Source organism: Polistes dominula, unplaced genomic scaffold (genome assembly GCF_049000335.1).
Source record: "Polistes dominula isolate Pdom_NZ unplaced genomic scaffold, Pdom_raw_medaka contig_11, whole genome shotgun sequence".
Lineage (NCBI taxonomy): Eukaryota > Metazoa > Arthropoda > Insecta > Hymenoptera > Vespidae > Polistes > Polistes dominula.
Window position 1 is genome coordinate 4026674 of NW_028301154.1, and position 14184 is coordinate 4040857.

Here is a 14184-nt window from a genome sequence, read left to right on the forward strand (position 1 = left end):
CAAGTTTTAATCCAAACTTCCCTATTGTTTTTCCGACCAATAAAAGAAGATAAGAAAATTCTTGTAGTAGTATACAAGATACCTTCGAACGATGTATATAATTTATGTTTTTTTTAGTTTTTGTTTCGTTTCTTTTTCTTTTTTTTTTTTTCGATGCACGTTAGCTCAATTTTTTGTTTTGGAAAAAATCTATTTCTTTTTACGAATCAATTCTATAGATTATTTTAAAGTTATTATTTATTTAAAATGAATCTGACAATTGATACGCATTAGTATTTTTTTTTTTTTTAATTTTTTTTTTTAATAAAAATAGAAAAATAATTATAGATAAAGAAACTTTGTACGATCTTATTTTTTTTGTCTGGACGTATCGAAACACTCCATGTTATTTTTTTTAACACAACCCAATTTTTACTCTTAATCGATCGATCCCCTATTTATATTATTCTACGTGTATAGTGTTTTAACCCAAGGTCATCGAAATATCAAACATTTTTATATACGCGATTAAGCAAATCAAATTTTTCGAGACAATTATCCTTTCATGTAAAACAGGAACTAACATATGCACACCCTTATTTACCAATATCAAATTTTCACTTACATTAAATAGAAGCACAAAGAGAGTAAGCTCACAACATTTAGAGACATTCTGTTTATCTTTGTATATAAAAAAAAAAAATAAAAAAAAAATTCGACGAAAGTCAAAAAAAAAAATAAAAATAGAAACAAAGAGAGAAATAAGGTCAGTTGATTTTTACGAGAGATCCTAAATAATAAAATTAGCAGGTCGTTAATATACCGATTGCGCAAGCCCCGTGGTTAAAGCTAATTTAATGATTTTCGTTATTGGCTCCGACATCGTAAAGCTATCCACGCACATCTGTTGCCTGCATCGATTTTAATATCCCGTCCCTCGTTTTACCCCGTCGTGCGCTACTCCACATATACACATACACATAGACATATACACATACGTACACACAAAGTTGGACACACCAGTTCGCAAGCCCAATCGTTGCGGACTACTCGCTTTTACTCTTCTTTTCTGGCACGCGACCCGCCCTTTCGCTGCCCTTCGATCCTCGATAACGACTTTTCAAACGCGAACGGGCACCACCACCATCACAATCACCACCACCATACGAGATTCAAACCGAATCGTAAATTGGGATAAGCGACGATCCAAATTGCATATATATATATCTATATGTATATCTTCTAGGGTCTTCTTTAACCCTCGTGTCACTTTTTAGTACTTTTCCCTTCTTTTCTATTTCCTTGAAGGATAAGAAAGAAAAAACATTTGAGAATAAAAAACCATCTTCTTTTTATTATTTTTTTTTATTCAGAAGCTTTTTTAGGAATAGGTAGAGGAAGGGTGGGGATGATAGGGGGTGGTTTGTTCTTACACGTGACACGTGCAAAATTCGTGACACTTAGCATTTAACACGTTGAGCGCCACGTCAGTCATCGGTGGCTGACATTAGACTTTTTGTTTAAGCCGCGTCTGTCACGGGTGACTGACACGCACAACTATTTTTTCAATACAAAGTAACGCCTGTGGCCTGACGAGAATTTTCCTAAGAATTCGTGTGGCGCTCAACGTGTTAAAAGTCTCACTTTCCTTCTTTCTTTCTTTCTACAAAAGAATGACAATGACGAATCGTGCGTAAGTTTGTGTTAGATGTGATGTGTCGTCCTCTTATATTTATATCCTAAAAGAATAAAGTATATTAAGGATTCTCTCTCTCTCCCTTCCTTCGGGGGGGGGGGGGACGGGACTTAAACGTTTAAACTGAAGCGCGAGTTCAATTTCGTCGTTCGCACATTTTTCAAAAAGTTAGGCCCATAAAAAGTAGTTTCGATGGAGGATAGAATGAAAAGGTAGTAGTAGTAGTAGTAGTAGTATAGAACATGTAGGTGGATTTTGAAGGGTACTTCCTTCCACCCCTAACTCTCCCTAACCCTCTCCGAGGTGCAATCCCCGAAGGATGTTTCACTCATGCCTTTTTCGACTTCTTCTTTCTACGACGCATTTTAACGATCGCCGTTTCAACGATCCCACCCACCTTCTCACCCCCTTCTCACTCCCTCTCACTTTCTCTCCTCTCTCTCTCTTTTTCTGTTACTATTCAACTTTGATGTAATATCCGCGATCCTCTTCTACGTGTGCGTAATCGGCTTCGAGAGAAGAGATTTGAGTATGAAACGTAGTAGAAGTAGAAGTAGAAGTAGAAGTAGAAGTAGAAGTAGAAGAAGGGATGAGAAGGGGAGGAGAAGAAGTAGGAGGGGATAAGAGGGGGAGGAAGAGCCAAGGAAAGGGAAGGGAAGGGAAGGGTCGACACGAATCGCGAATATCAAATTGAAAAGTCGAATTTGAGGGGGGCGGAGGTGGTGGTGGGCGCGAATATAAGAGGAGGGTTGAAGAAATGTTCTTTCTCTCTCGGTCCTTTACTTTCTTTCCTTCTTTTTCTTTTTCAAGGTAGAGAGTGAGGGGGTTCGAACTTCGGCAATCTCAGTAACTCAAGCGGGCGTTCCGTTTCTTGAAACTCGCCGAAGGTAGGTAGGTAGGTTGGTAGGTAGGTAGGTAGGTAGGTAGGTAGTAACAACCGGGTTCTTCTTAGAGGCACGAAGTATAACTTTAGAGGGTGAGTAGCGAAAGGTATAAGATGGAAGGGGTTAAGGAAGATGGGTAAAGGGGCTGAAGTATCGAGAATTCGTTCGTTTCTTAGCTTGAAACGGTTGACCTATCTATCTATCTATCTATCTATCTATCTATCTATCTATCTATCTATCTATCTATCTATCTATCTATCTATCTATCTATCTATCTATGGAGACTAAACTCGTTCAGTTCTCTTTCTTTCTTATCCTTATTTCCTTATAACTATATAGATTCCTTTGAGAACAGTTAGGATCATTACCGAACTTAGATACTAAGTGCATGGCCGCCGTCTATTGAGAGGAAACGTTACTCTGATTTTTTGTTTGTTCTTTTTGACTTTTTCTTCTTACCATTAGCGATCGCTGATTTACAAGTAGGAAAGAATCAACGAGATAGGAGTGGTCTTTGGATAATGGAAATAATTCGAGAAATTTGTTGAATTTGATGTACTCGATAAAGGATAAAACTGTAGACGAGTTTGAAGAAGTCAGATAGATAGAGGAAGTTTCTATCAGTTTGGTTGGTAGTTGACGTACGTTCTCGTTCATTCGTTCATTCGTTCATTCGTTCGTTCGTTCGGTAGATAAAATATAAATAACGAAAGTACGAAAGAGAGGACGAGTGGCATAATCGCGAAGATAAACCATGAACGACTGAACGGGAGGTATGGTATAGGTTGATGGTGATGGTGGTGGTAGTTGGATATAGTACTCTAGATATTCCCCGTGTGTATTTCCCCCGATGAAATTTATTCGATCGAAATGGGAGTTTCTTCGCGTACGCTGAGGGTAAACTTAATTGGATCGGCCAATGTTATTTAAGCGACGTCCAAACATTTACCTTTCCCGATCGTCATAATTCTTCTCGTAGTTCGGAGTTAAAAGGGTTACAATGTCGTTTCGATAGATCTCTCTCTTTCTATCTATATATCAAACTATCTTTCTCACTCTTACCGTGTGATATCAAGTTCTGTAAGTATACAGTTTCGTTATATCCGATAACATCGAAAGGAAAAGAGAGAGAAGATTCGCGAGTGACTTTTTTGCGAATGATCAAAAATCGATTTTTATTGATAACAGAAATGTGTTCTGTAGATAAATACAATGGGGGACATAAGTATTCTTAAAATAAATATATGGGAAGAATAAAATAAAATATAGTTTTTTTACGTTATTAATTGTAATGCAATATAATATTTGTTTGATTAATAAACTGATTAGATGTAGTTATTCCATATTATCATTTCTTATTATATATATATATATATATATATATATATATATATATATATTTAATTTTTATTATACCGTTTATATTAATTATTAACAATGTATACGAATACTTATATCCTGATGAAATTTCACATATTAGACGAATATTCGAAATATTGTAAATTATAAAATAATCTAATTAATTTTTATTTATTTATATAAATTGCTAGTAATTTTAGTGCATAATATGCAAACATATATTTATTGTATTACAATTAATAATATAGAAAATAAAATATAGATCTCTTTTTTCTTTTCACATACTTACTATACAAATACTTTTGTCTTCCATTGTATATGGGTCTGACTGGTTGGTTGGATGGTTGGTTGGTTGGTTGGTTGGTTGGTTGGTTAGTTGGTTGGGTGGGTGGGTGGTTTAGGTGAAAAATGTAAGCGGCATATTATTCGAGATCACGCTACTGGTGCTACCGAGAAAAGAAAAATAAAACGAAGGAAAAGGAGAAACGAGAAAGGAAAGATAAAGCATAAGAGATGAGAAAAGTAACCTAAGAATATTCTTATACGATACTAGATGTTCAATAGATATTCAAGGAAATATATGTTGGTTTATATATATGTACGTATGTATGTATAATATCTATGTACGAGTATCGAACTTCTTTACTACATATGAATATCCGATGATGAATATCCGATATATGTATATATATATATAAAAGCGCTTGTTAAAAAAATCATAGGAACGTTGACCGAGTTATATTCCTCTTTGTAATAATTCATTTAAAATGTTAAGATATATATATCATACATGTATATGTTATCATTATTTTGTAGAATTTATCGATACGTGAAATAACTTTTAAACTTTATAAATATAAAATTATTATATATAGATTGGTTAAAGTATAAAATAAGTTTGGAGATTATATATTTTGTAATTAGGTAATGTTAGGAATTTTTTATATTAAAATAAAATAATCTTAAATTAAAATAAAATAATGTTACATTAAAATAAAATAATATTAAATAAAATTTACAATTGTTTGCAATTATTCATTCTCATCTTTTTTTTTATACTTTAAAAACAAATGTTTCTGTTAGTTACAGTTTTGTATTAATTTTGAATATATTTAATTAATTTTATAGTTCGTAAACTTTGACTTAATCCAGGTAAAGTTAATTGACAAATAGAAAACTTTATTATCGTTGAATATTAACAGTTTTACATATACAATCCACAAAATACATAAAAGATGGTAATAAAAGTAAATATTTTTTTGTTCAAAACAAGAACCAATAAAAATTTGATGTTGTTGGAACACGTTCATAAAGTTGACAAAATAAAATAAATTTTCTTATCACATAACGTTGAATAAAATATTACACGATTGTAAAGTGTTGTATAACACGCATTTACAGTATTGGTTAAGGGGAAAAGGGTTTTGTGAATTGAATGTTTCACTAAAGTAAATAAACGTTAGAAAAACATAACACGCAACATTAATTTTCCCCTTTTTGTTTGTTCAATATTTCGAGGTATATTATAGGACAACGAAAATAAAACAATTTGAAAAAAAAAATAAAAAATTAGATGATAGTATTTAATCGCATTGATATTAGTATGAATCAAAAATTTCATGGATTTATTGGTTTAAGAAACAACAATTTAAAATGATGTATAATTAAACAATTTTTATTATACGCTTTCCTTAAAATTACATTTAGTTATTACATTATAATATCTAATCGTTTGAAATAACAAATTAAATGAATTAGAGAAACTATTTCTAGTTATATCGAACATAAATGATGATAAATTTCAATGAAAATAATAAATGTTGAAAAAACGTAAAAGTATCCCAGTACTATCACCCCCCCACCCCTTCCTCCCATCATTTATCTCCCATAAGATTCTATGAAGTTATACAAAGTAATACTGTACCCAAGACGATAGGAAAGAAGTAGAATATCTCCTTGGAGAGATGTTCAAGATTTTCGTGATATTATTCGTAAAACTTAGTCACAATTCACGTGATCTTAGATATAGATGGTTTCATATCAAAATCGGATTTATGACATACAATTTGAACCCTCTGACAACTGTCGGTGATATAAGTATACATATATATATATATATTTTTCTATCCTATAATCTTACTTTATTAGCACCAACAATGTCAGGCACGTATCTACGATCTATCATGTTTCTTTTTGGGTGTCCTATAGTTAAGAAGGAACTATCGCTATAAAAAATAAAAAAAAAATAAAATATAAAGAAAGAAAGTGAAATAGTATAGAATAGAATAGAATAGAACAGGGTGGGATGAGAAGAAGGGGGATAGTTGACACGTTGCGTGGTTCGAGTCATTTCATTGGGTAAACGGTAGAAAAGCATTTTTCTCAGAATCGTGGCACCTACTACCACCATGGTGAAGAAACCAACCCCTAACCCTTAGCCTCCTTTCCCCATTATCGGACAACGTGAGCCATGTGAAACAGTCTGGACGCTTTCTTGTGGTGAAGTTTTCGGTGAAAAGACTGGAAAAGGAAAGAAGATGAAAGAAAGAAAGAAAGAATAGAATAGAATAGAATAGAATGAAAGAAAAAAATATAAAAAACGAAGTATACCCTCTCGTAGTATAGTTTTCTAGCTGAAGTTGAACGCATAGCGTGTGAAGCATCCCTCACTTGGCAGCCAATATTGGCTCTCTCACGTACAGGAACACATATACAATCTTACTTTAGAAACGTGTCAGCTTTTCTCTGTATTTGTATGTGTTTGTATATATATATATATATATGTGTGTGTGTGTGTGTGTGTGTGTGTGTGTCGCAGGTTTCTTTGTTTTTATTTTTTTTTTCTTGACTATTTTAAAATGCCACTTTACGCGCTTACACGCATTTCTACGTACACGTATGTATGTGTGTATGTATATTGTACTTATTATATATGTATATACACCTAGGATATCCTTAAACGTGTCCCTTCTCTTATTTCATGAAAATAAGGAAGAAAATAATTTGTTTTCTATTTTCTACGTGTGTGTGTGCAAAAAAAGGGTTAACTTTGTTTTCTTCTTTATTGAAAAATTGACTAGTGTTTATTGTATTTTTTTTTTTTTTGCAATTATTTTAACCATTGTATAAGATGCAATTTTGCAATACAAGTTAGAGGATAATCAATGTGTTTGAATGCATAAATCGAGTCATAGAAGTATTCGTATATTTCGTTTACACTTATAATTTTAATAAATATCAATAAATATTTGTTATTCTGTAAATGTAATATTTGTAAATTATTTTCTTAAAATGAAAAACACATATTTGAAAGATTATTTGAATTGTTTTTAATTTGTTATAAGTTTGATTTGTTAAATATAATATTTTAATTGTATAAGAAGAATTGCAATTAGATTTAATTATAAGATACGAAAATAATTAACACTCTCGTTAGACTAATTTTCTTATACATACACAATTTTTTTCTATTAATTTGAAAATCTAAAATTAAACCTTAAAATATAATTTTTGTCTTGTATATATAGAAAAAAAAAAAAATAAAAAAATTTTATACATTCAACAATTTTCAAATATGTAACTTTAGATAAGCAACATGACGCAAATACTCCTTTGACTTGACTGTATATGTTGTATACGTAATATCTTATTATAATTTCCCCACAAATTATTCGAGTGTTTGCTATAAAGATTTAAATATATATATATATATATATATATATATATATATATATATATATATATATATATATATATATATGCATGAGAAAACGTGTGAGTGAATGAATAAGAGAGACAGACAGAGATAGAAAGAGGTTGCATTCTCGTCGTTTTCGTCGTTTTCACCGTCGTCGTCGACGTCGTCGTCGACGTCGTCGTCGACGTCGTTCTCATCTTTTGATATTTCGTATTCATACAACGTAGACCTATACGCCACATTACAAATTATTCATGCAAGATTCAATAAAGTTCGATACTTGTTGCATCGTGTGTGTATATACGCGGGTAGATTAGCTTGTAAATCATGCCCTCGAGTAGCATTTGCATAGGACGCATTTAACGTGAACGCACTCGATCACGGCGGATTGATTGTCGGTGATAGCGATGAAAGAGAAACGCACGATAGAAACACATATATACATATACACATATACATATATATATATATATATATATATATATATTTTTATATATATACAAATAGTTAGATAGGTAGATAGATAGATGGATAGATAGATGATAGCAACGTGCACAGATGAGAAAGAAAGTCGGCCTCTCGGCATATGCATACGTTCATCAATATTTCACCATTCCCCACGTATGTATATGCATTGGGTTCTGTCATCACGAATGCATATCGATGGGTATCTATCCATCGTTCGGAAGCGGCTCGAAATGGACCGTTGAATTCTTCGTTAAATGTTTGCGCTTTATAAACGCTTTTTATATTGTCCGATATCTTTCACTCACTTTTTATGTCCCTCTTTTTCTGTTTCTCTCTCTCTCTCTCTCTCTCTCTCTTTTTTCGTATATGTATATATATATGTGTGTGTGTGTGTGTGTCTCTCGTTTTTATTGTATCAGTGTGAAAAGAAATTGTTTTTTTCAATTTTCCCCTCTCCCCCCGCCCCCACATCGTTTTCAAAATATCCAACCAAATTGCTACTGCTGCTGCTGCCTATCGAAAATTGTCAAGATTTTTCTCATGTTTTATGATATTCATACTACTGCTACTTTCTTTAAAAGTTATTTATCTTTTTTTTCTTTTTTTAATTATTTATTATTTATTTAATTGTATGTCTTGATCGCGAAAAAAAAAGGGGATTGATAGTTTTACTTTTTATTTTCTTATCGTGATTTTTATCTAAGGCAGTAGTTCTTAACCTTTTCGAAGTCACGGAACATTTTTGATTCGAAAGATAATTTGCAGAAGAACACCAAAATCATTAAGACGATTAAAATCATAAAACCAACAAAAAAAGAAAAAATTCATCTTTCTATCATATAAACGCATATAAAAAATAAATATAGGAAGACTACTAATAAAAGAATGAAAATGAGGAACGAAAGGATGAAGAAAAAAAAAAGAAATGAAAGTGTTGTAGGGAGGGGGAATCGGATAACAGGTTAGTCATGAAAAGTACCTAATCGTGGGTTGCTGGGCAAATTGCAACGGACACATTTGGAACTGGAGAAAAGGACTTTCGTTGCGAGTGGGGTAAAAAGGGGTTGTTCTTTCTCTTACTATACATATATATGTATATATATATATATAGGTGGTAGGAAAGGGGTGTGTGTTATCCTTGGTCCTATTTTGCCGAATATTCCACGGTAATCGAAATGCATATATACATGAGCTTGAGTAGTGTTGTCAGTGGGCCCCCTCTGAGGTGTATGCGTGTTGAGAGAAAGAGAGTGAGAGAGAGAGAGAGATAGAGAGAGATGTAGGTGGTCTGATGAAAAAATTTGGAATGTTCCTCGCGGAATGTTCCAGCCAAAGCGAGAACGAAAAAGAAAAGAATGATTTTCTATGTATGTATTATATATATCTATCTGTCTACGATATATATATATATATATATATATGTATGTATATGTGCGTAGGGAATGTCTCCTATCACGATGTGTTTTGTACGTGTGTTTGTGTGTGTGTGTGTGTGTGTGTGTGTGTGTGTGTGTGTGTAACGAGAAAGAGGGAAAGGAGGAAGGATAGAGGTGATATGTCATACGGCTCGACGTATGTTCGGCATGGGGGAACAAATTTCCATTAGCCAGCTTAACTTTTCACGGTGACCCGAGAGAAAACGTGGGCACCGCACACACCGGTCAGTGCCAATCAGCAAAAGCCCTGTTTTCAAAACCTGCGTTACGGAGAAAAACAAAAGAGCAAAAGAGCCTTCCGAAGCTAGTGTGTGTGTTGTGTGTTTGTAGTATGTGTATGTGTATGCGTGAGTATTTTATATATATATATATACATGTATATATTATATATAGTCTGGTGAATGTTTCTACACTCGAATCCTGAACCTTTTCGTTGTTGGATTCACCCCCATACTCCCCCCATCCCTAACCTTGTCTCTCATTCGATCGAATTTTTAAGCAAAGTGTTATTTCGACAAAAACTTTTTTTTCTTTTTTTTTTTTCTGTTGGTTACACTCCTTTCTCTTTTTAATGAAGGGGATTTGTTGTTTTGTTTAAAACATCTAATTTGTATCGTTTGAAAAAAAAAAAAAAATATGATTGCAAACTCGTTCAAATTTGTTTATTATATGTAAGACGGTTGGAGGGTGCATAATGGGCGGGGGTTTGTTATTTTGTTATATTGCAATAAAATTATTTAAACAAATAATTTGTTTCGTTTATTTGCATATATATGTTGATAATTGCTGATTTATCGTTCCCTCAATTTTTTTGGATTGAGAAAAAAATTAGTTCGGCTCATAGAGGGTTATAAAAATTAATTCTCTATTCGATATACGTTTGTAAAACGTAGAGAAACGGTGGGCGGGGGTTGTTGAAAGGGTGGAGGATATAATATAATAAAAAGAAAGAGGAAGAAAGAAACGGGATAAAAAGAAAATCCATTGTCCTGCTCGTTCTACCAGTTTTCTTCTTTCTCTCTCTCTCTCTCTCTCTCTCTCTCTCTCTTCGAAGGGCTAGGCAAACGCGCGGAAATAAAAAGTTAGAGAGAGAGAGAGAAAGAGAGATAGATAGAGATAAATAAAAAGGACGACGAAATGCGAAGAGGGACAAGCGTGTTGAGTTAGCGGCGTATTCCTGGTAATGCCTTTGTAAAAGTTTTTATGTCGCATTTTTACATTCGTTGTGTGTATGTTTCACGTCTCTCTGTTATAACCTTTAATCCTTTTGGGTATACGTATTCTCTATTCCTCTCTCTCTTTCTCTTTCTCTTTCTCTTACACACATACACATACACATTTATTATACTTATAAGATATGTCTCTTCTCTCTGGATTATTCCGTAATACGTTATCCTATTACGTTTTAGATAAACTATCTTCTTTAGAGGAAACGAACGAACGGTATGTTAAATATATGCAAACCTTTTCTTCTCGTTGATTTTGTTTTATTTATCCTAGATAAATGTACATACATACATACATATATACATGGTATATATATATACGATTTTATATTTCTTTTTAGTGCACCATATATACATAAATATTATTTAAAGACTAGAAAACGATCAAATTGCTATGATGGTAATGGTGGTAGGTGGTAGTGGTCCTAGTGGTAGTGTTGGTAATGGTATGGTGGTGGTAGTGGTATTCTTGTGGTATTTCATAGGTTTCTCTCGTTTTAGTTTTCTCTCTCTCTTTCTCTCTTTTTTCTCTTTCTCCATTCGCTAAAACATGCATATCACATGCGTATGCAGAAACGATTTATCTGCATGGCGTTAGTCGTTATTTCAGTGTTCCAGCACACCCTACCAAAACTCACAGCACAAAATTACATTAACATAAACACGAGGAGAGGGGTAGAAGAGGAGTAGAATAGAGAAGCTAGGTTGGTTGTATGCATCAAAAAATGTATATCAAGTTGAATGAATGGAAGGGCGTGAATGAATAAGGGTGGGATAGTGAGTGGGAAGCCCTTATCATCCAATGATCGGTATTTTATTCACCACCTAAATCATACTTTGGTCTACGTAAAGTAACTTTCATTATCATTGAACACTTTTGTCCCTTCTTCTTTTATTTTTTTTTTTTATGAGTTCAAATAGCATCATTATATTTTCGTATCAATTTATACAGATGGTAGATATGTTTTTTTTTAATTTATTGACGGTTGGTAAGAATTTTTTGATTTCGTTTAATTTTATTTAGTTTCGGTGAATATGTTTTTAACCGAGGTGTTTTTCTTTTTTAGGGATGAAATATTTTATTATTAATGCGACTGATTTTTTTTTTTTTTTTTACGTTGATCGATCATATTATTAACCAAATTTTAATAATAAATTATATATTTAATTATTTATACATTAATTTATATTCGTATTAACAAACACGTATATGCGTTCATAGCACTGAAACGGTTAAAATTCTTTGAATTATTTTATTATTAAATATATAACAATTATAATCGAATATCTTTTAAACAAATTCTCAATATTTATTTATAATATTAAATATAAATCTGTTATTTCCGTAACGATAAATATCATATTTTTAATTACAATTACCATGAGAATTCATATAATTTAATCCACCTGCCGAGTTACTTTTGACATAAAAAAAAAAAAAAAACAAGCTAACTGCAATGAATTTAATATTCAAGGTGATGATATGGGGGTGGAGAATAGAGGAAGAGGGTCGACCGAATTAATCTCTACGATTTAATATTTTGATATTGTACGAGGGGGAGGAAAAAAAACGAAAATTCTACTACCTGAGGGTGTTAAGATTGGATACGCGAGAGGAGGAGGAAGGGTTGATGGGGTGGAGAAAAAAATATAATAAAATAAAAAAAAAGAAAAAAGGATGAAAAAGTAAGGTAATGTTTTCCGAACGAAACTTCGGACTAGGTGGGCCGCTTTAGCCCATCACCACTTCTCTCAGCTCACCCTCATCAACCCACCCACTCACCACCTGACGGTGAACGAAAAATAGAAAAAGTCAAAGCTTCGTGCCGACAGTGCCGAGGTGTCGAGTGTTTTTATTCCATTACCTAGGAGCACCATCCTCTTAACCACTTACTTAACCTACGACCTTCATCCTCGTCTCCGTCCAATCGTTCCACTTCCACAACCCTCCCTCTCCCCCTATCCCTCTCCCTCTCCCTCTCATCCCTTTTCCCTTCTTCTTCTACCTGTTCTCTCCGACTTGATGGCCTTCGATAACTCAAATATTATCCGTCGTTCAATCCCTCTACCGTTGTCATACCTTTACTACCCCCAACCCCTTTTCTCAGCTCACCCCAACACACCCCCCTCTCTCATCTTACTCTCTCTTCTCGTCTCGATTATCAGTGGATCGACATTTTGCGAGTCTCCTCTCCTCTTGTTCTTTAAAGTCTTACCATCTACTACTACTACCACTACTACTACCACTACTACTACTACTATTACTCCTACCCTTCTTCTTTCCTTTTCTCTTCCATCCCCTAAAAACACTTTAAAATTTAATTCCCGTTGACAGCGACGGAACCGATAATGTTCCCACCGAGAACTCTGATTCTCATCCGATTATTTCAAGGTCGCGGCGTCTAAGGGGGTGGAGGTACCTGATCTATATACAGAAAACTTGTTTAATACGTATTTATATTTGTATAGGGTGTTGCAGGTGTGTTTGTGTGCACGTGGATTTTATGCATAGTCCTATACAGGGTGTTTTACTTTATACAGATTTTATTTTGGGTTTTCTTTTGGTTAATCCCTTCAGAATCAAATATTTTTTGTGGGTTTTGAGATAAATTATTTTGATACTAAAATTAACATTTATTATTTATTTAAATTAAATAAATATTATATTAATATAATTATATTATTATATTTATATTACATAAATAATAATAATAATAATATTATTATTATTATTTTTTAATTTAATTTATTTTATTTTATTTATTTAACTATATAATTATTAATATAAATATAAAATATAATTATATAATTATATAAGCATAATTAATTTCTTAATTTAATTTATTTTATTAATAAAAATTTATTTATTATTTGTAAATGTACATTTTAATGGACATATCGTATTTAAGGAAAAATTGTAACATTACAAAAATTCTAAACAATTTATTTATATAATAAAGATAAATAAAATTATTTATAAATAAAAATTATATGTAAATAATTATTAATAAATAAATTATTTGTAAATAAATGTACATTACAATGTGCACAGGATCTGAATGAGTTAAAGTGAAAAATAGTCCTTCGTAAAATTTGATTGAATCCTTTTACAGCTTACTCTATTTTTTTCTTTTTTGATTTAATATCTTTTTTCAAAATTTTATTTGTGATTTTTTAGTATTACTCGATGCTTAGATATTTATATTGGATTGTTATTTTATAGAAACAACACCGTGTATATAATCTTTTATAGCTTACTTATTTTTCTTTTGTTAGTTTTATCATTCTTTCGGAATTTTGTGTTGTTTAGTATATTACTCGAAGCTTTAGATATTTGTATTGGATTGTTATTTTATGGGAACACCCTGTATATATATGGTGCTCTAATTTTATGAAGCTCCGCTTTTAGTTAGACGACAGGGTGTTACGTAAGAAGTCG